The 21,903-nt window shown below is 33.0% G+C and overlaps 1 protein-coding gene across 3 annotated transcripts in view; it reads right to left on the bottom strand.

Annotated features, from left to right (window-relative positions):
* CNTN1 (contactin 1) overlaps positions 1-21,903 on the bottom strand; it is a 342,876-nt gene that overhangs the window by 209,379 nt on the left and 111,594 nt on the right. Inside the window, exon 1 of one of the 3 annotated variants that reach the window (XM_069489735.1) lies at positions 13,025-13,142. The exons of the other annotated variants lie outside the window; for them this stretch is intronic. The gene's annotated coding sequence lies outside the window, so the exon portion shown is untranslated. Of the gene's footprint in view, positions 1-13,024; positions 13,143-21,903 lie in introns of those variants that run through there. 3 annotated transcript variants of the gene reach the window in all.

Here is a 21,903-nt window from a genome sequence, read left to right as displayed (position 1 = left end):
TGGTACCAGTATGAAGGGAATCAGGTAATCTAGCCTATAGCACTCTACCACATTGCCTTTTAATTGAACATAAAATTTAGCTATAAGATGCCTAACTACCAATGCACATAAAGGCAATCAATTGTATAGGTCTCATCTAGTAAGATGAATAGTTGTAGATAAAATTAAACATTTTTCTGACAGAGAATACTAAGAGAAAACTTGACTTTATACAAATGGAACTGAGGAAAATAGCAATTTACAGGAAAATTTTAAAAGAATATCAGATAAATTTTGCATATATTAATATGAATTCTTACATTAATTCTGGTGTCAAATCAGACCCCTGAGAATCCATTCTGTTGAGGCATAAAGCTTACTGTTCATCTGACAATTAATGTGTAGGGTGTAGAAGCTCTAGATGAACGACCTGCTTCTCCATGCTGTAACTCTACTTCCTATGTAAGAATGTATCTGTGACATAACTATTAACATGATTCTAATTGCTATCCACATTATGAATTCACTATTTTTAAAACGTTTTCCCTAAAGATCTTTGAAAATAATAAAATTCAAATAACTTTCAGTTCACATTTTTAATTGGCATAAATAGGCAGCACAATATTTGAAAGTGACACAAATTGAAAGACCGGGCAAACATTAGTGAATTCAAATTTTTCCCTCTGAAATATAAATGTTAAAAAACAAAGTTTTGGCTGACTTGAAGCACTTTGCTAATGATATTGCAAAAGAAATTCGAGGGAACTTCAAAAAGTTTGTGGAAAAATAGAGTTAAAAGATAAAAATAAAAATACAAAATTTATTTCTCAATATAAGCTTCATCAAGTTTAAGATAATTTTGTTAAATGACGAGATCAGCCATTTAGTCCATCTCTAAAAAACTGAGGGTCCTGGGAATTTAACCATGTAAACTCAGTCTTTTTCACATTATTAACTGAAGAAAATGGATACTCTTTAGAGGTGTTTTGTTTTGTTTTTTTAAGATTAAGAAACAAAAAGAAGCCAGAAGGAGCCAAATCAGGACTGGGAGGTGAATGCCTAATGATTTCCCATCGAACTCTCACAAAATCGCCCTTGTTTGAGGAGAGGAATGATCAAGACATCATCATAGTGGGGAAGGACTCTGGTGAAGCTTTCTCATACCTCTCTCTGGGCTGATAATGCAGAGGAGGAATGGAAATGATGCCAAGACTTCAAGGAAGCATTTGAGTTCTTAATACTTCAGTCCAATCCTTGTCTTTTTTTTTTTCTCTTTAAATTAATGGTAGATTTTCTCTGTCCTTTTCATACCAATTACCTGTCTGAGTTTACCGTTTTCCTAGCTTCCACTGCAGTGCCATTGCTAGAGTCATTTTTTTTATCACCTACAAACAGACTCTTTTTTATAGATGTGTTTGCTGAATTCATTTTAGACCACAAAAGTCAATACATGATTCATTTTCCCCAATTAACTAAATCTGACTAGAATCATTTTTAATGCCTATGGGGAATATTTAATTTTAATTCCACTAATATACATTTTCAATATTTTTTATTGTCCAAACTAACTCACTCCATTCTTAACAAAATAATAAATAAATAAACACCTATGTTTCTTTGTAATTTGTATACAATTATGTAATGGTCTATTAATAGTAAATTCTAAATTATTTTTAAACAACTAATCATTTCAGTGACACATATGGCAAAAATATCATTTCCTAAACAAAATTAAAATACTGCCTGTTATGAACACATTTAAAAATATTTATTGCCTTATGTTATTGTCAATAAATTGTCATTTATTGATACCAAGATGACATTTAAATAAACGTGTAAAACATTCATCACAGTGCCCAGCAGAAAGTACAAAATGGATAGATATTGGTGTACTTATTACCTCCTTTAAATAGTGCTTTGTTCTGTCAACAAAACACAATAAACCAAGTGTAATTTTGCTGTGAAACAGGTAATAACATAGACTGGAGACTAACAAATTAAATTCACTTGTGTTCTTCATTCTTACATTACTTAATCTGTAGTCAATATGATCCTCACAGTTTTTCTGTATTTAATATATATTGCATATCTGCACTTTACTGGGCTAATTTAATCCTAATCAATCTTCTATATGACAAATGGAGAATCACGCAATTTGCATTTCATGTTTCAAACATTTTCTCTTATGTATTCCTAAATTATAAATTACTGAAATTTCTGCTTTTAATAATATAACCAAAGCATTTTCAGCAAGTCAATTGACGGATGGCTAGCTCTTCTAAAGAAGAAATAAGTTTATATTGATGCTGAGCATGTCTCAGTGGGTCTCCAATTCCTAATCAGTGCTCAGGAATGATTTCTCCCAACATTGTACTCCTGTGGTTAAGATCTAAGAGGTCTATGTGTTTTGAATCACAGAGGAATGATTTTCTTTCATTGCAGTTCCCTTTCTTTTCTTAAGAATGTTTCTTCAAATAGGTAATATTCATTAAAAACATTTCCCCTTAAACTAAGAAAATAATTACATAAAGAACCTTAAACCTGAATGAAAATTTCACAATTTAAAATAATTACAGTAATTTTTATATTATTATTAAATTTTTAACTATGCATGTTTTTAAACTTATTTTCCTTATGTGGGTATACCTAAATGGTAGCTCCTTAGACAAAAAGAATCAATCATTAGAAATCTGGTTTCTACATGTAAAAATTAAGGGTTAGTAACAATTTTCATATGACCCCTTCCAATTATAAGATTTCATTTTATTCCTGATGAAGAACTAAAGAGACAAATTCTAAATAATCTCACTCCTGAATTATCAAAAAAAAAAAAATTTTTTTTACTACCACAAGAAGCACCTATTTAGGTTCAATTTAAATTAAAGGAGGACTTTGCCTAAAGGTATTCATATTTTCATAGGTGAGGGCTACACCCTACTGCCGCGAAAAACACAGAAAGAAAATAACCATATTTGTGATTTTTTTTTCACATTTATAACTTCAAAACAATCATTGTGCCAAAACATTTTTCCTACAAATATGACTAAAATATGGCATTTATTAAAAAATCAACAATATTTGGCATTCATGCTCTCTCAAAGGTCTCATCCAAATATATCTACATAAACATTTGGCCATGTTCTCATGCTTCTAGCTAAGAATTCTGGCAAAAATAACCACTTCTTTTAATATCTTTATTATCACTTCTACCTAGTTCTACTCAAAAGAATTTCCTATTTAACATCTTCAAGAAATCACAAAGAAACAGTGTACTATTTGAAGCCATTTTAAACAACATGGTACAAATCCAGATCCAATCAGACACATTCCTTTTGGTCTAGAGCTCTGCTAATCTTGCAGGTCATTTATTTCTAAACAGTTTCTATTATATAACTTGTCCTTTAACTATGAATAGGTCACAATATGAAATATATTCACTACTTTTGTGAATACTTTCTTCTTATTGCAACTGCCTCATTGAAGTATATTTCACTAAACTATTATGAATTAATTATGTGAGTCAAGAAAACCATATTATCAATATATTAATAACAAATATAAACCAACTGTTTACAATATGCCAGGCAATGTACTCAATGCTGGGGATATCAAGATAAGCAGAACAATATTGTTCCTATAGAATCTGAAAACATGGTGAATATTACTTAAAATAATTTCAAGTATTTTAATTATTTTCATCCCTTCATTAACTTCTACATAAGACACAATTTCTTTTCTATTAAAATATCCACAGTACTTTTCTTGAACAGAATATTGGTTTAAATATCTTGAGCTCAGGAGTTCGAGAATATTGGTTCAAGTTTGAAACTAAATGTTTTCACATTAACTTTCTAATCAATATGTCAACAGAAACTCTATGTGCATTCTAGTCACCTAAACTGACTGTTTACAGTGTTATCTTTGTAAAAAAAACTATTGCAAAATATACTCACTGATGGTGGGGTGGGGTAGGTAATCAGTATAAGATATAAAACCCTCTACACCTTGGTGACTAGGCATGTTCCCTAAAGCATAGAAAAATTGATCTTCATTGCAATTGAAGCCACATTCAGAGAAGCTGACTTTGTTGATGTGGCACTCAAGTCTCCAGTTACAAGTATACTTTAGGTCCAGCTACACCCCAACCCATCCTCCCCAACATTTACTTGTATAGTCTTCAGATATAGCATACTATATCCTTCCAATAAACCCCTCCTCTTGCTTAAGCTATTTCAAGACAGATTTTTGCCATTGAAAACCAAAATCTACTACTACAGCATTTATCTTACATTGGCTATGTACGTTAACCATAACAAGTCCCTAAAAGTCTATTAATTTGATGGTGTGACTTAAATGATAATGTCTTAGTATTAATAAATTAATTTACTTAATCTTCCATTCAACACATATTTACTGAACACATAATACGTTCAAGGCACTGTGCTGGACACTGGCATTACAGTGAGGGACAAGGCAGAATGATGCCCCTTCTACTCTTCAGTCATGTAGAGGAGACTCCCCTGGTTAATATCACTTTTTTGCCTAACGGAGTGAGAGGTAAGGAAAAAAGGGTCTAAAGCAACTCCCCAGGGAAATTGAAAATTATTATTTTTCTTTCACAATTTTTGTTAATATATGATAGTTCTACATATTTCAGGGGTACAGGTGATATTTTGATACCTGTGTACAATGTATAATGATCAAATCAGGGCAATTGGGATAGTCATCACCTGGAACATTTATCTCTTCTTTGTGTTAGGGACAGTACAATTCTTCTGTTTTAGCTATTTTGAAATATACAATAAAGTGTTTCCCTACTGTACTATCAAATACTAGAATTTATTCCTTCTATTTAACTGTTGACACTAATACATAGTTTAAAGTAAACAATATTAAACTGATTAATATAAATTTATCAAAAATTTATTCATCAAGCTATTCCGTGATATTTCAGTTGGGTACATGCATCAGACATCTTATAAAATTCATATATTTCCTCCAGTGAAATTTTGTTCCTCATCTATCAGTCTCATTTTCTATACTTGAGCAAAGTGACATATTTTTTTGAACTTAGATTATGTTTAGGGGTATTTTATTTTTCAAATTATGATTGATTTTCTCCTAATTAAAAATATCTTAAAAATTAATTTACAACTTTGTACTCCTTCCATTATATCAATTGAACAAACCTATGAATATAGAGGCTTCAAAATGTCATCGAATATATAAATGCATTGACATTTGAATGTTTCTGCAAAGTGCCAAGAAAATTTAGCAAAATTATGGGGATATGGAAAAGAAACTTTGCTCTCCTAATCCTGAACCCAGACTTTTACTAATACCTTAACCTTCAGATCTCAGTTTTCCCACCTTTAAAGTAAGGATCTCACAGTCTTCTGCAGAGGATCAAGGGAGACAATGTATGTAAGCATTATCTCAACACCAAACACGTAGTGTGCTTCCTTTCAAGTTGTATTCATTAAATACATATGTCTTGTTAGCGCGAACCTCTGACGTTTATAATCAACACCATTATTTCATAACTATACTGAATAAACCATTATAGAAATATTATTTAAATAGTTTTAAACTATTCTCTGTATCCTTTGATTTCCTCATCAAGGAAGTTATCCTTGATTCCTTCCCCTAATTTTGGTTATGGCCCAATTTATATACACTTATTATATCTGCTATACACCTTTACAACAGATGTCTTTGTCCAGTGAACTTTGTTCCTCTCTTTTTAAATAGACTGTTTTGTCCATGGCAATAGGTAAAATACTCCCCTTTGCATAGCCATTGCATATGGAAGGGGTTTAATAAACATTTGATGAATTAATAAATTAATGTGTTCTCTAACCTCAAGAGATTTATAATTATGGGGTTTGATGTACATATGTATTACACAGACATGATATCATTGCATCTATTAAATTGTATCATAGTATCTGGTATATATAAATATATTTATTCCACCAGAATATAAATTCTCTGATGCAAAGGTTGGTGTTTTAACCATCCCTGTATCCCCAGAGTCTGGCCTAGTGCTGGCATGTATATAAAATTTGTCATATATGGTTCCTCAGGAAATTGCTGCAGCTTTTATTAAAATACATATATATACATATACAAGAGAGACAGAAAAAAGAGAGAGAAGAGGGGGCACTTAGAATTTGAGAAGATACTACTACTAGCCTTGTGCTCAGAAGTTTAATTGAAGAGATTCAAGTGGCAACTGAATAAAAGCAACACTTGCAAAGAGTATTCATATAACCCAGACAACTCTTAAGATAAACGATCCTTGCTTCTGTAGATGGGATTAACTGGAATGCAGATATTTAGAAAAGATCATATTGGCAATAAAACAACAAAGTTGCAAACATAACAGAACAAGGCTTTGGCTATTAAAATAGCAACAGATTAGCCTGAGAAATATGGTTGACAGTTTCAGAAAAATAAGTTTGTAGGCTATTTGGAAGAAGAAAAGGAAAGAATGTTAATTCTAGATTTAGATATGTGGCAAATGGAAGTGTCTCTTCCTCTTAGAAGCCATGTAACTATCTGAAGGTCAATCAGTATGGGCATATTAAGCCAAGCACCTCCTACAAATAGTACTGAGCATGGCACTTCTGTATCAGCCCATAATGAGAGCTGTCATTTTAGAAGTGCTTAACTCCATTACACAATTTTACTAAGTGCTTGTAAGTATGAATAATTGCCTAAGAATGTGGTGATTTAAGGGTCGGTAAGTCTGAAGGCAGAAGAGAGACCAAATGACTAGTAATCATCTTCTTTACGTTCATTGAGACACTGCTATTATCACTTTTAATAGACAAAGACAACATAAGGCATTTTCATAAAGATAAGGTTATATTTGGATTTTCCATAGTCTGATAAATTCTCTTTTTGGAAGAGATTAAAGTTCTTATTCTCTACTTTTATTATGTTTCAATACTATTTTCCAGCCAGATCCTCATATATTAACCAAGCCAGGGCCAGAACTCAAATTATAGGAAACCCCAAAGTAGGACATAAAATAAATTTTATGCTTTTGATAATTTTACAGAATAAAGTTCACCAGTTGCATGCATCTCTGAATTTTATACTAAATTTTTTCCTCTGTAGATCATTATTCATTATCATTTCAAAGCATTTTAAAAGATTTTAATAAAATTTTCTCAGGTTCCAGGAAAGGGACAAATGGCAGTTGTTTTTTATGACTCTTACCTATTTGTTATGGAACTTGGGTGCCCTCATACTGACCGATTTCTTTTATTACTGGTGCATCTAATTCACCTCTTGGCTGCCTATCCAACCAGTCCTTCAATAGATTCTCTGGCTTGTCACCCAGCTTCTCTCTCCGCCAACTAATATATCATCTTCCATCTGTTAAAATTCCTATGTTCTTTCTGGCACAGCTCTGCCTCCAGACTCCCTCCCAGCCACCTACCTTGCTGCCCTTCCATCTGCTAGCATGACTAGTATCTTTTCTAACCTATTCCCAACCTAAATCATCACCAATTTTCCACTTGAGTTTCGTTATCAAAAGTTTATGTCTTAAAGGGCCATTGTGATTGTAGTAATAACTTACAGTACAATCTCAGAGTAGAAAGGGAAGTTAAAGGCCATAAAGATCAAACAGGCACTTAATGTTTGAATTCTTCTAACCCTTAAAGTCATTTACTGTTCCCAATTTCTTTCAGTGATGGTGTTTTGAAATAATGGAGTGAACCACCAGCAGATAAAGCTAATGTCTTATTGGTATATATTCTTCAGAGCACTACTTTTTGTGTGGCCCAATTCTTGTTAGTCTTGTGATTAATTATATTTGACTCATTATTCCAGCAACATTTTCTTCGACATCACATTCTCAAGACAGTTCAATTCAATTTTACAGGCTTAATTTAACAGAAATATTTTTTAGTTAGGATTTGTGTTATAGTTGCCTACCAGATATCAAAGAGATTATGTAAACAACACTAACATTTGATAATTACAATTTCAAGATTTCAAAATTTTTATATTCAGGTAGTATAAAGATAACACTTTCCCTCAGCACTGATTTAGCTGTTTGACAAAGTACATGCTTTTTTACATGTAGTAAAGACGACATACTACAGTTGTCGACTACTACCAGTAGTAGACTACTAATAAAAGTAGTCTCAGAAAAATATTTAAAACTTTAGACTTATATATATTATCGTAAGACTGAAAACTTTTGTCTATTCATATTTCTGGAGGATATATCCTCTATCAATCACAACTTACAAAATAGTTAAGCTTATTTTTATAGGAGATTCACTCAGAATTTACCCTTAAATTCAAAATAAGGTAACAGTTTAACAAAAAGGTAAAGATTAAAAACGTACTGATTAAAGTACTGGAAATATAATATCACTATTTATGTTAATTTGTATTAAAATTTCAAAGTTGTTTTTCATGCTTGTTTTGATATAGGCTTCATTATTTCAGTTTGCTAAGGACAACAAATCTGGAGATGGCTGCCACTGGAAAGACAGCTTGCTCTACTCACAGATCCCAGGAGAAAAGACACATCGCACCATGGGAGCCACGTGGACAAGCACTGAGGCTGGTCAGTGGGCAGTAGGAGAGAGGAGAGGTGTGTGGTTTTCACAGGAAGGAATGGGAGAAGCAGGGGGAATGTTTTAGGATTGGCTAGATTGAATAATTTCAACAGATTCTGGAGCATAGGGGCTGTCACCAGTTGTCTGGTACCTGTCCCTGAGATGATTAGGGAGGAACAGTCCCTCCAGGGTCAGCAAAGCCAAAGCATCAGAATATAAGAAATAAAAGATGTGATTAATACAATACAGTTGTGCATCACTTAACTGTGGGAATAAACTTTGTAAAAATACATCCTTAGGCGATTTTTGTCATTGTGCGAACATCATAAAGTGTGCTTACACAAACCTAGATGGTGTAGTGCACTTACACAAAGCTAAATTGTGTAGCCTACTACACACCTAGGCTATATGGTAGAGTTCCTAGGTACAAACCTGTACAGCATGTTACTGTACTGAATACAGTAGGCAATTGTAGCACAATGGAAAGTATTTGTGTATCTAAACATAGAAACAATACTGTAAAAATATGGTATTATAATCTTATGGGATCACCGTGGTATATGTGGCCCCTCATTGACTGAAACATCATTATACTATGCATGACTGTATTTAATTTAGGATTAACAAACATTAAAAAGAAATGTTGAGAATTTAGCTGATTCATGGGTCATAAACTTCTTTAGCATTAAATGCCTCCTGTAGGATTGAATGAGGTCTGTGGGTGCCCACTGCTTATAAAATCAAGTCTAAATATATTATTCTGGCAGTTAAGGTCTTAATAACTTGTTCCAACCTTGTTCATTTTCAACTGCACCCATCTAATCCCTCTGTTTCAGTACTAACATTAGAATACATAGTGTTAATTTTTACCTCCCTGCCTTTACGCATAATCTTAGTGGTGGTTCCATTTTAAAATTTGAATATGGGTCCTCATTTCTCCTATGATAGTAAAACTTTTTACAAAATATTTCAGCTGACCCTATGTTGTACCTTTTTTCCCCTGTATTTGATTTATTTGCTCCTATTGAAAGCACAAGGTCTTCATCCTCTTTTGCATCTACAGAACCATAGTACTTGGCAAAATCACACCAGCAAAATCACACCACAGGATTCTTAATAAATGCTTCCTTGTTGCACTGAGTTGTCTTGTGAGAGCAAAGAAAGTGTTAAACAATGAAAAATGGGGTGAAAAGTGTACTTATAATAGGAAATAAGTTGGTTAAACATGCATGAAGGAAGCTATATTCAAATGACACACTCCTCAGAGTCAATTCCTAAGAGCATATCTGAAAGAGAGATGTTCCATAAGCTAATTACTCAGGGAAAATATTTTGAGGAGGAAATAATTTTATCACTTTCTCCAGTGGGACAGAAAAGAAGATGGAATCTCTTGTCATCAATCTTTGTTATAGATTCAAACAAAAAATTTTTCTGTGAATTTTACAAAGCTTGTAACTCATGATGATTGTTTACTGAAGAACCCCATGGGAAATTTCCTTGTCATGCAAACATAAACTCTGATATAATCAATTTGTATATGTGTTATAGCTTTGAAAAATGGGTATATTATCATTCTTCAAATACTTTTAAGTCTTCTTTCCATCTTATGTAAGTGATCTATACCTTTCCCAGTTAAATATGGTATGTGTGTGCATGTGTATGTATATTATATACACACATGCACACACATACACAAATATATAATTTTCTACTTAGATTTTTTCCTTTTCTTTCTTTCTTTTTTTTTTTTTTTAGATGAGGACTCACTGTTTCACCCAGGCTGGACTGTAATGGCATGATCACAGCTCACTGCAGTCTCGAATTTGTGGGCTCAAGCAATCCTCCAGCCTCAGCATCCCACATAGCTAGGACTACAGGAGTGGACAACCATGTCTGGCCAAGTTTTTTACTTTCTGTAGAGACAGGTTATGACTGTGCTGCCCTGCTGAGTCTCGAGCTCCTGGGCTCAAGCAATCCTCCTACCTTGGCCTCCTAAGTTGCTGGGATTGTAGACATGAGCCACCATGCCCACCTTAGATTTATTAAGTACAAATATCCCTTAACTACATCAGTTTTATTCCTCCTAAGAAATTTACAGCTTCCCATTTTAAAATATTCCTGTCAACTTATTTCTCACTCTACTAAGTCACCTTTAAAATTCATTTTTAAAGTAAATTATAAAACCTTACATTAGTGAACATGTTATTTCAGAATTTTATATATTGATTTTAAGAGGCATTAATAATACAGAGCAACTATGAATTAAGTACATTCTTCTTTCAAAAATCCCATATTTTATATTTCACTACTCTCTCATTGTATTTCCCCTCATTCCTTTTTAGTATATCTTTTTATAATATCATCAGACTCCTTTTCCAATTAAATCTTATATGATTAAACCTTGCCATAACAATCATTATCTAAACTCATTTTGGTGCTTCTCCTCATACATACTGAGATTTATATTCAAAAATCCTCATTCATTTCTTGTTAGTTTTTCCCAACTGATAGCCTATAAAAATTAATTATAACTGCTGCAGGAATTGGAAATGGAGCACATCTCATCCCAGATTTCCTTCACTTGATCCGGGAACTGTTCCTTATCTGACTTTAAATGAGATTGATTACTGGTTTGGGCTGAGACTAGAAGGGAGACAGAGAGGTTTAGATAAGTACAAAGGCAGTGCTTTTTGGATCCCTTTGTTTATACAATCTCCTCATGTTAGTCCATTAATTCTACCGCTCTGGTCTTGTCATCCAGCACGGAGGCTTTTATTCTACTGTCACTTCAGCGAGATCCAACAAGTAGCACTGCCATTCTGCTCATTACTCAGAATTTAGTAAGTGTCATTAGGCGATAAATATCTTTACGTCTCAACTCCCCTCCATTCTTCCTCATTTTCCTCTAGATTCTATTTTACTAGCTGGGCATGGGGCAGCTCAGCCAGGAGGCATTTGCACAGAACTGAACACCATGACTCAGCATCAGGAGACCTCTGCTAAGATATATAGGTAGTTACTTCTGCCTTTCTTCCCCTCCCTAAGGAAAAAGCCTACCTGTGAGTTTCCTCTTATTCCTATCAGTTTTCAAAATTTAAACAACAGCTCTCTGTTCTGTAATGCCTTCTGTGCACAGCCCCACCATGCAGTTGACAGGAAACCCAAGTAATGTAGTAACACTGTAGCAGAATTGAAATGCACTGTGAAATGCTAGAAAAGTAGTTTTCCTGTGCTCTTGTTATCATCATTGCTCTCCATTTCTTTCTTTAAAAAACAAATGATGCCTATTTTTCAACACATTCTTGTCCTTACCTATTATTGGTTCTTGATAGATGATTTAGCAAATATATTTTTAAAAACAGTATCAATAAACATACTTGAGGAAGTAGATATATAGATACTTATTATATCATGTATATTATGCTTTATAAATTTCTATTATAATATATATGTATGTATATGTTTGTATGTATATATCTTCTAATAATGTAAATTAATTCAGAGAATTTTACTATAGCTACAGTCTCTTACTAAATATTTGTTAATGCTATTTTCTCACCCTAAAGAGATGTCCAGGAATTCATATCATGCTGAACATTATTTGTATATTTATTAGTTATTTGCCATGCTAGGTAAGCAAGCAGCTTTCATTCATAAAGATTTCTGACAAATATAGTAATACAATACTATGTCTTTCAGTTTTACAGTTTTTGTAAATTTTATTTGGCCCTTTAATATAGTGAGTTCTACAATTGTCTTAGCTTAATTTTTAAAACACCCAGTAAGAAATAAAACTCTTTTTTGAGTAAATTTCACAATATGCCACCTATCTGTACATTTTGGAATAAGGCATTCTTGACAGGAGGAAAAACAAAACCAAACCACTACAGGTAGAAGTCAAACTGTCATGTCTCTGACAGCAAGGTCTTCCCTCAAGGACATGCTAGTCCAAACTGTTTTAATTCCACATGCTCAATTTGTATGCAACACGATATTTGAATTTGAGTACCTCAGTGTTCTCCTCTGCTTCTAGGAGGAGTGAACATTTTGGGTGGCTATGAGCATGTTTTACTAGAATTTGAAAATGCTGCCATTAAGGAAATAATCTGAGCCAACATGATGCCACGGCCCTGCTAAAACTTCCCCACAAGGAGGTAATTTTCACTCATCGATTCAGCTCACTCTCGGGCTGCCCCTCCTCAATGTGCAGTCTTCCACACATCTGAGCTCTGATACATTCTTGAAAAGCTTTTGCATGAAAAATAAAATACCCTCCTATGGTCCAATACTGTCAAACATATAAAATAAAGTCACCGCTCCATTAACATAACAATTGAGAGCCCTGACTGTGGCATTGCAATACTGAGATCTCAGTCAACCTTACTAATACGGCATCATCATCCTAACTCAGCACATTCTAGTTTACAATTATCTAACCTAGAAAAAAATCTTGGACTTACCTTATATGTTGAGTTATCTGTTGTTCTGGGTATAAGATCTATTGCAAATTGTCCATTTGATTAAATGTACTGACAGTTATACCACAATACGCCTCTCTCCTGCAGCAGAAAGCAAGTTAAAAGGACTTCATGCTGTGACCTCAGAGGCAGGCACAGCCGCTCCCATCCTTCAGCCAACCTTCTGGAGAGAGCAGGTTAGATGACAGCAAAGCTGGCTCTCTACATAGCAATACTTTCAAATAAAGCATTCTGTGCTGTGAGCTGGGAGATTTACATCTTCCAAATTCGGCTGGCCCGAGTCAATGCTGCTTCTATGCCTGAAAATATTAAGCATTTCACTGCAGTCACTTAATGCAAGAAACTATCTGAGGCGACTTCACAAACCCTGTCATTCTGTTCGGAGACTAAAGAATGAGCACCGCATGCATAATTCATGCATTAAAATCTTCAATGCACTTCCTGTAGTCGCTGTTCTATCCAGTAATGGGCTATTGATCACCTCACCGCTAAGACAATTGGAGCTCTGCGATTGGTTTATTTCCACAAATAAAATTACAACCTAAATCACAGGCAGAAGCCTCCAACCCTGCAGCATCCACTCGGGTAAAACATTCACACAGAGGAGATGACATTTGCATACTGCAGAATATTGAAACTGGACTCTCTCTTTGGCAAAAATGCTATAGCATCTGTTTTCTTTTATTCAAAAGAAATACTTCCTGCAGATTTAGGCTGAATCTTTTACATTGTAAGTGAGATATACAGAGTTGTATTTTTCTTATCATTTCTGGAACATTAATAAGGCTAAATGAAAACTAAGAAAAATAAATAAATAAAAGAGAGAGTGGTATATGGCTATAAAATGTAGAGTTTTTACCTGGGCTCATTTGAATAATCTTTCTTAGACTTTAATTTAAAAATAAAAAATTATTTCATTTCCATAATGTGGAAGGGGTTCTCTTTAAAAAAATCACCATAGCAGGTGCATGTTCATCAATATTAACTATTTTGGACCATAAGCACCTTTACTTTGGGTGTGTCAGTGGTTCTGAGAGCTCTTTCTCTTAGAATTTAAGCTTCTAAGCACACACCATTGTTTTCACTGACTGAAAAAATACAGACTTTAAAACAAAATGTGCATTTAATTATGCTAAGATTTATCAAGGGAAAACACAGCATTTTAAAACGTCATAATAGTATTTACAAAAACACTATGGTGGGAGATCCACGTAAAACAACAAAGGCCTATACAACAAATGCTTGTCCATTTTTCAAAGTGCCTTGGAAGTGAAAACTAGTTGTCTTATTTTTCCACCAAAAGAGGACTGAACATGACGCTATTAGGATCATTGAGATGTCTAAATTCATGTCTTCCCAAAGTCTCTTGTTATACACACATTCACACACACACACACACAATTCATATTTCTATGTCATTGCACCTTACTATTTGTAAAACCAGAGAGAAACCTTCAAGTTCATGGCTCAAGACTAAAGAATAACTGTCAGAGTATAACCAAAGTTTCTCATCTGACATTTATGCTCTAAGGAGCAATTCACTCTTGGAGAAGACATGGTCATGGTAACTTTTAGTCAATAAAAAATAATAGCTGGTATCAGCCTTCAAGTTTAGTAGGGATGCTGATAACAATAAGAATGGAATTCAGGAATGTCCAGCGAAATATCTTTTCCTTCCAAGTGCATGTAAAGCACAATCCCTGCTAAACCATCAAGCATAATCCCTGTTAAACCACAGAGAAGACAACTGCACGTGACTACTAAAGATTATGCTAAAATATTCTAAATGGAAGTCTGAGAAATTAATCAGCCAATTACTTTGTCTATTATGTATTCCATGTTCCATAATGTTTTGTTCTGCCCTTGGGTAACTTATATTCTTATATTTACATATATTGCCACTAAGTGAATAAAGTTAAAGCACACATTATATCTTATTTTATAATATTTATCTCTCCTATGAGTAATATTTTTATTCTTTAAATAGAAGACTGGAATGCCACAGACATTTTTAAAATTACAGAATTTTTATTAGTTTAATCTTCTATAGAAGCAATTTCATATGAAGAAAGTATCTCATTTAAAAATAGTAGAAATTTGAAAATTTTGAAATTCACTGGATACAAGAATATAGAATACCATCATTCAGGAAATCTAAATTACTGACATAACCTACAATAATTACAAATGTAAGCATTCAAAATTTAAGCTCCTTGAAATTACATGATTCAACAATGCATAGCCAGCTGGCTAAGAAGAGCATTAGCTGAGTCTATCTCTCTTTCTACAGTGAGTGGGACAAAAGCCAGTTATCTTTTCTCACATACAAATATCCATGATCCAAATCTAAAATGAAGACTGCAACTTTGCACCTGCTGGGTAGATTTTCACGATTCAATTGTCTGAGGATGGGGAGAGAGATGAGAAACAAGTACCCACATCATCATCATCATCATCATCATCAACCCAGAATAGATCAAGATTAGGAGCCAGTAAAAGGAGAGAAAGCTTTGCATGAGAAACACTATGGAGACAGTAAATCCCAAAGAAATCAAGGAAAAGAGGCAGCATGTCAGCCTTGAATGGAAATGATAGGGGAAAACAGATAATTGTACTCCCAGATAAAACAAAGCCCAAGGCTGTAACAAAGAGCCAACTTTCATTTTTCAGAAGTCTGGCTATGCCTGAAAAAAGAAAAAACAAAAAACACTTCACTGATCTTTTCAAATGGATGGAAAATGGAGATGTCCACTTTAGATAAATGTGATGTCTCTGCAGATCAGGAGGCTTTCCAATATTTTGAATTTATAGTGCATGTGAAATGGGGAGTGAACTCTGTAATGCGAATAGGGTCAATAAAATGAATCAAAATTTGGGAATAAATAAAAATATATTTACTTTGTTAAATCTGTGATATCTATGAAGATGTATAATTAGCCTGCCTGACTATAGTAACTTGGAAAAATGCATAATCTCTCTCCATTATAAAAAAATAATGTCATTAAAAGTTAGGAAAAGAATTTAGCCTATTAAGTTTCTACATTCCTGTGCTCAGGGGGGTAAGTAATGTGGGAGATTGCATTTGTTCTCTGAGATATATGCCATGCTGTCTACTTTTCTCTCCATGTCCTACCAATACCATAGCCATTCCATAATCATAACTCATTATTATACTTTTAAAAAAACTATTTATTGTGTACCTTCTATGTGCAAGGAATTGCAATAGATGCTAGGAAAACAAATATCTATAGATCAGTGGCTGCCTCCAAGATGTTCACACTTCAGGGAGGAAAGCAAGTAAACACAGTAATGCAGTGATAAATATAGTTGCTATGATACACACTGAGATATGAAAATGAGATAATTACCAAAGCACATAGAACTGTGTCTGTATGTTAAGTGACTGCCAGGTAAATGTTAATTCTTCTTATTTTTTTCTACTACCTGAGGCATAGCAGCAGAAGAAATATTGGCATTGCCATCTACCCATGGGGGCATTATAAAATGAATCATTGAGTGGGGGTGATATTTAAAGTTCACTGGGTGTTGCAATGGAAATAACATGGGCTTTAATGCTTAACAAATTTGATATTAAATTCAGGCTTTGCTGAATTAAGTTTGTGACCCTGGTCACACCATTCATATTCCATGAGCATCAGTTTTGCCACATAGAAATCAAGGTAAATATCTATCTCCTTAGGTTTTTGTGAAAACTAAATAAATCACTTAGAGCACATTTGAAAAATTAAAAATTTTTCAAAAATACAGTTTTTGTAGTCAGCCAATGAGAGTTTAAATCCTGCCTCAATTTCCTCATCTCCAAAATGGGGATTTCATCAACCTCATGGCATTATTAGGACATTTAAATATTGCAATATCTTTATGCCACTTAACACAGTTCCTGACACAGTAAGGACTTTAGAAACATTAATTCATTTCCTCCTACAGCTTAGTTTTGGAAGAAAAGGCTTGAAGGGAAAAGCATTTCGGGTAAAGAGAACACTTGCCTTTGCAGGGAGGCAGTACACCATATAGTGTACTTGAGAAACTCAAGTGTTTATATGGTGACTTTGAATACAATGGACAGTTTGTTAGGTGACAAGTCAAAGTTATGTACAATCCGATTTATATAAGACATTTGAAAAATTCTGTTTAAATCTCAATAATATAGGACATTTCTAACACTATTAAGGTGTTTGATGCTATTCTGCAGATAAAGAAATATTTAAAGAGTTCACCAAGAGAGTAATATGACTAGATTTTGTGGGGATTGATAGGCTGGATGCAGTAACCAGAGGCAAGGAATACGTTTAATAGAATACCATTGGTTGTTCCCCAGAAGTGATGAGGGCGTAAATAAGGCAGTTATAGATATATGGTGATAAGGGAAATATTCTAGAGATATTTAAACATTAAAGTCAACAGTACTAAGTAGTAGTATGGGGTTGGGAGAGATCACAGAAGATTTCGGGTTATGACTTGGGTAATTCAAAGTCTTCCTCTCTACACTCCTACCAAAAAACCAAAAACCAAAACAAAACAAAAACCTACTGGTATTTTGAGAATATGCTGAGAGAATGAGAAAATAATATTAGACATAACAAAATAAGGCTAAACCAGGAAGCAAGAAAAATAGTTGGTGAAGACTTTGACACATAAATTTTCCAACAGACAGTTGGGTAATGAGGTGGTAGCTCATTAAATAAGTTTTGGAGTGACCAGGACTGCTTAAGCTATGAAAGTTGATGAAATAACTCAAGGCTGAAAGTGTACAATAAAAAGAAGGTGGAGGATGAAGCCCTGGTATGTAGACAAGTAAATGTACATAAAACCCTTCTTTTAACATCTTGACGTATTAATAAATTAACAGCAAAAGGGAAAACTGTTAGTAATCAACATCTACTATAAAGCTGGAACAATGCTTAGTACTTTACTAAGCTGATTTAATTTGGTCATCACAAAGCCCTTATCAGTTGAGTAACATGTATTTCCATTTTATCAATGAAAAGTCATGATTTTAAGAAAAATTAAATAATTTGGCCAAGTCACATGACCAATGAACAGGTGAGCTGGAATTCACATCCTTAATTTGAGTTCAGAGCTCAGGCCCTTCTACCACATCTAGCTGCTGAACCACCTCCTAGAACTACAGTCATAAAGAAATGTTTTCTTCTCATTTCTTTGCCTTTTTATGTCCAAGAAGACAAATGGTTAATTTGGTATAAAAAGCATGTATATTGCGATGCGCACTGTCTGGGGGATGGACATGCTTGAAGCTCTGACTTGGGGGGTGGGGCGGGGGGGCAAGGGCAATATACATAACCTAAACTTTTGTACCCCTATAACATGCTGAAATAATTTTAAAAAAAAGTGAAAAAAAGAAAAACCTAATAAAAAAAAAGCATGTATAGTAATCACAACTAATTTAAAAAATTGGAGAATAAAAGAACAACATGGAAAAGAATGAACAATATGGAAAAGAATGAACATTTATTATGTTCCAAAAATATAATATTGTATATATGTGTGTACATATATCTTCATATTTATATCATTATATCAAAATTAATTTATAAAAAATGTTATTACTCCATTTTAGAGATAAGAAAACAGGCAGAAATAGTTTAAGTAACTTCCTTAATGGTATACATGTATATATATATATATATATATATGTATGGAATAAGAATTTGAGTTACATATGATAAAATCCCATGTTTATTGCACTATATCATACTTTAATAGCATTTCTAAAAATCCATTTAGGAAAAATAAAATAGAGCTACAACTATCAACATAGATAGAGCTTACAAGCTTAACACTGAGAAAAGAAGTATGGAAGAACGCATACAATTCCAATCACATAAAATTTAAAAAAGACAGTAAAATAATATTATAGTTTGTCTAGAGATATGTGCAAATAAATGGTAAATATAAAGAAAGATCTGAGAAGTGTATAAATATCAAATTCAGCATTATAGTTAATTCCAGGGAGAGGAAGAGAGTATGATTGGAGAGGATTTCAGAGAAGACTTCAGTTGCATATAGTTTTATTTGTTAAGCTGGTAGTAGAACATAATTTTTTATTTTGCTTTCATATACTATATAAATTATTGAAATATCAATCAAACATTTTTAAAATGAGGAAAATAATACAAGAAACAAGTTCCCAAGGTTTTACAGTTGGGATCCCCTTTCTTCAATTTCTATTTCCTTTCCAAGATAGTAGCCAGAAGAAAAAAAATAATCCTGATTACATCAACTCTATTTGAAACATCCCTCCAGTCAACACAAAAGAGATTTAGTTAAAGAAATAAGAAAAATAAATAGTTATAGTGAATAGATATTCTAATAAGACTCAAATTTCAAAATACGTGTACATTGTCCATGTAACATTAAAGGATTTCTGGTTCCATTAAAATTCCCAAAATTTTCCCTAATATTTCAATTAGCTTTGAAATATCAATATACCCAAATGATTTCCCAGATTTCATGAAAGTGATCTAATTGCAATTTAATCTCCATGTAAAATGAGGCTATTAATGGTTACAGGTATAATTGAAAAACATAATTTAAAGTATTTTAAGTTTATCAAATTATAACAAATAATTATAATAATCTCTATTTAATCATATTTACTTTTAGTTATTTTAAAAGAGTCAGTTTTTATTTTTAAATGATTAAATGTTCTTGGAGGAAAGCTTATTTAACTCCAAGTCAAAAGATGCCAGCAACCATTACTGCCCCATGAGAGATACCAAATAACTTTGAATATCTGTCAATCTATCTCTCTAGATACACATTAGGGAAGCACTTTTAAAATTATATCCTATTTATCTTCCCTAGCAAAAAATTTAAATATTTGCAAAATAGTTTAGTCTAAATATATTTTTAGTCTCAAGACAATTTAGACCTGCCTCATTATGTCTCAATTTTTTTTAAGCCAACAAATATCTGCATACACTTAGTTCTTTTAGAATTTTTGAGCTTTTGAAAAGTATGACTCAAACTATAAGTAATTCCTTTAAGAAAGTTTATTGTGGATTGATGTCAGCAAGATGGTGGAGATAGAGATACCAGCCTTCTTCCCCCAACTAAATATAATTAGACAGCTATCCATTAACAAAAATATCCTTAGGAGTGCTCAGGGTCCAATTAAGAACCTGTAGCAAAACAGTGAAGAAATAAACAAAGAATAATCATACAGAAAGGATGGCTGCAGAGATCATCATACTCAAGAAGTCAAAAGAAATCACTTTAGCATTTCCTGGAGAACAGGTCTAGTGAGAATGAGCTCTCTCAGCTTTAGTTTGTTTAGGAAAGTATTTATATCTCCTTCATTTCTGAAGGATAACTTTGCTTTATATAGTATTCTTGGTTGCCAGGGCTTTTTTTTTTTTTTTTTTTTTTAGCACTTTGAAAATCCCATTGTCTCCTAGTCTGTAAATTTTCTGCTGAGAAATCTGTTGATAGCCTTAATAGTATTTCCTTATATGTGAGGAACCTCTTTTCTTTGTCTACTTTCAAGATTCTCTCCTTGTCTTTTATTTTTCACAGTTTAATTATAATTTGTCTTGATGAAGTCTTCTTTGGTTGGAACCTGGTTGGAAACTTTGAGCTTAATGTACCGGGATTTTTATATCTTTCTACAGATTTGGGAAGTTTTCAGTCATTATTTCTTTAGAATAAGAGTTTTATTTCTTTTTCTTTATCTTTTCCTTTTGCAATACCTATAATGCAACTTGATAGTGTTTGGTAAATACCAGAGTTTTTTTATTCCCTTTTATTCACTCTTCGTTTTTCCTCTGACTGGATATTTTTAACACATTGACTGCCACACTACAATAAGATCCAGTGCAAGGCAAGAATGTTCACTCTGACCACTCCTTTTCAACATAGTACCTGAAGTCCTAGTCAGAGCAATTAGACAAGAAAAAGAAACAAAAGGCATCCCAATTGAAAAGGAAGAAGTAAAACTGTTTCTCTTTGCAAAGATATAATATTATATATAGAAAACTTTAAAGATTCCACCAAAAACTCTTAAAACTAATAAATGAATTCAGTAAAATTACAAGATACAAAATCAACATACAAAAACAGGTATGTTTCTGTACACTAACAGTGAACTACCCAAAAAAGAAATTAGGAAAATAGTACCATTTACAATAGCATTAAAAATAATAAAATGCCTAAGAATAAATTTAACCAAAGAGGTGAATGATCATTATACTGCAAACTATGACATTTATGAAAGACATTGAAGAAGACACAAGTAAATGGAAAGCTATCTCCTGTTCATGGATCAGAAGGATCAATATTGTCAAAAAGTCCACACTTCCCAAAACACACAGTTTCAATGAAATTTCTATAAAAATTCCAATAGCATTTTCCTCAAAAATAGAAAAAAAATTCTAAAGTTTTTATGGAGTAACAAAAGACTCGAAGTAGCTCAAGCAATCTTGAACAAGAAGAACAAAGTCAGAGATCACACTTTCTGATTTCAAATTATATTGCTAAGCTTTAGTAATCAAAACAATCAATTTATACTATTAATAGTACAAAAACAGACACATAGTTAAATGGAACAGAATAGAAAGCCCAGAAATAAACCCACACATATACAGCCAACTAATCTTCAATAAAAGTGCCAACAATACCAATACATGATGCAGAAAGAATAGTCCCTTCAATAAATGGTGCTGGGAAATTGGATTTCCATATGAAAAAAAAAAAATCAAATGGGATTCTTCTCTTAAACCATATACAAAAATCAACTCAAAATGGATTAAAAATTTAAAGATAAGACCTGAAACCATAAAACTCTTAGAAGAAAACATAAGGAAAAAGCTCCAAGAGATTGG

The sequence above is a fragment of the Eulemur rufifrons genome, chromosome 16 (assembly GCF_041146395.1).
Source record: "Eulemur rufifrons isolate Redbay chromosome 16, OSU_ERuf_1, whole genome shotgun sequence".
Taxonomy (NCBI): domain Eukaryota; kingdom Metazoa; phylum Chordata; class Mammalia; order Primates; family Lemuridae; genus Eulemur; species Eulemur rufifrons.
Note: the sequence above shows the minus strand (reverse complement) of the source record. Positions and strands in the feature narration are given on the sequence as shown.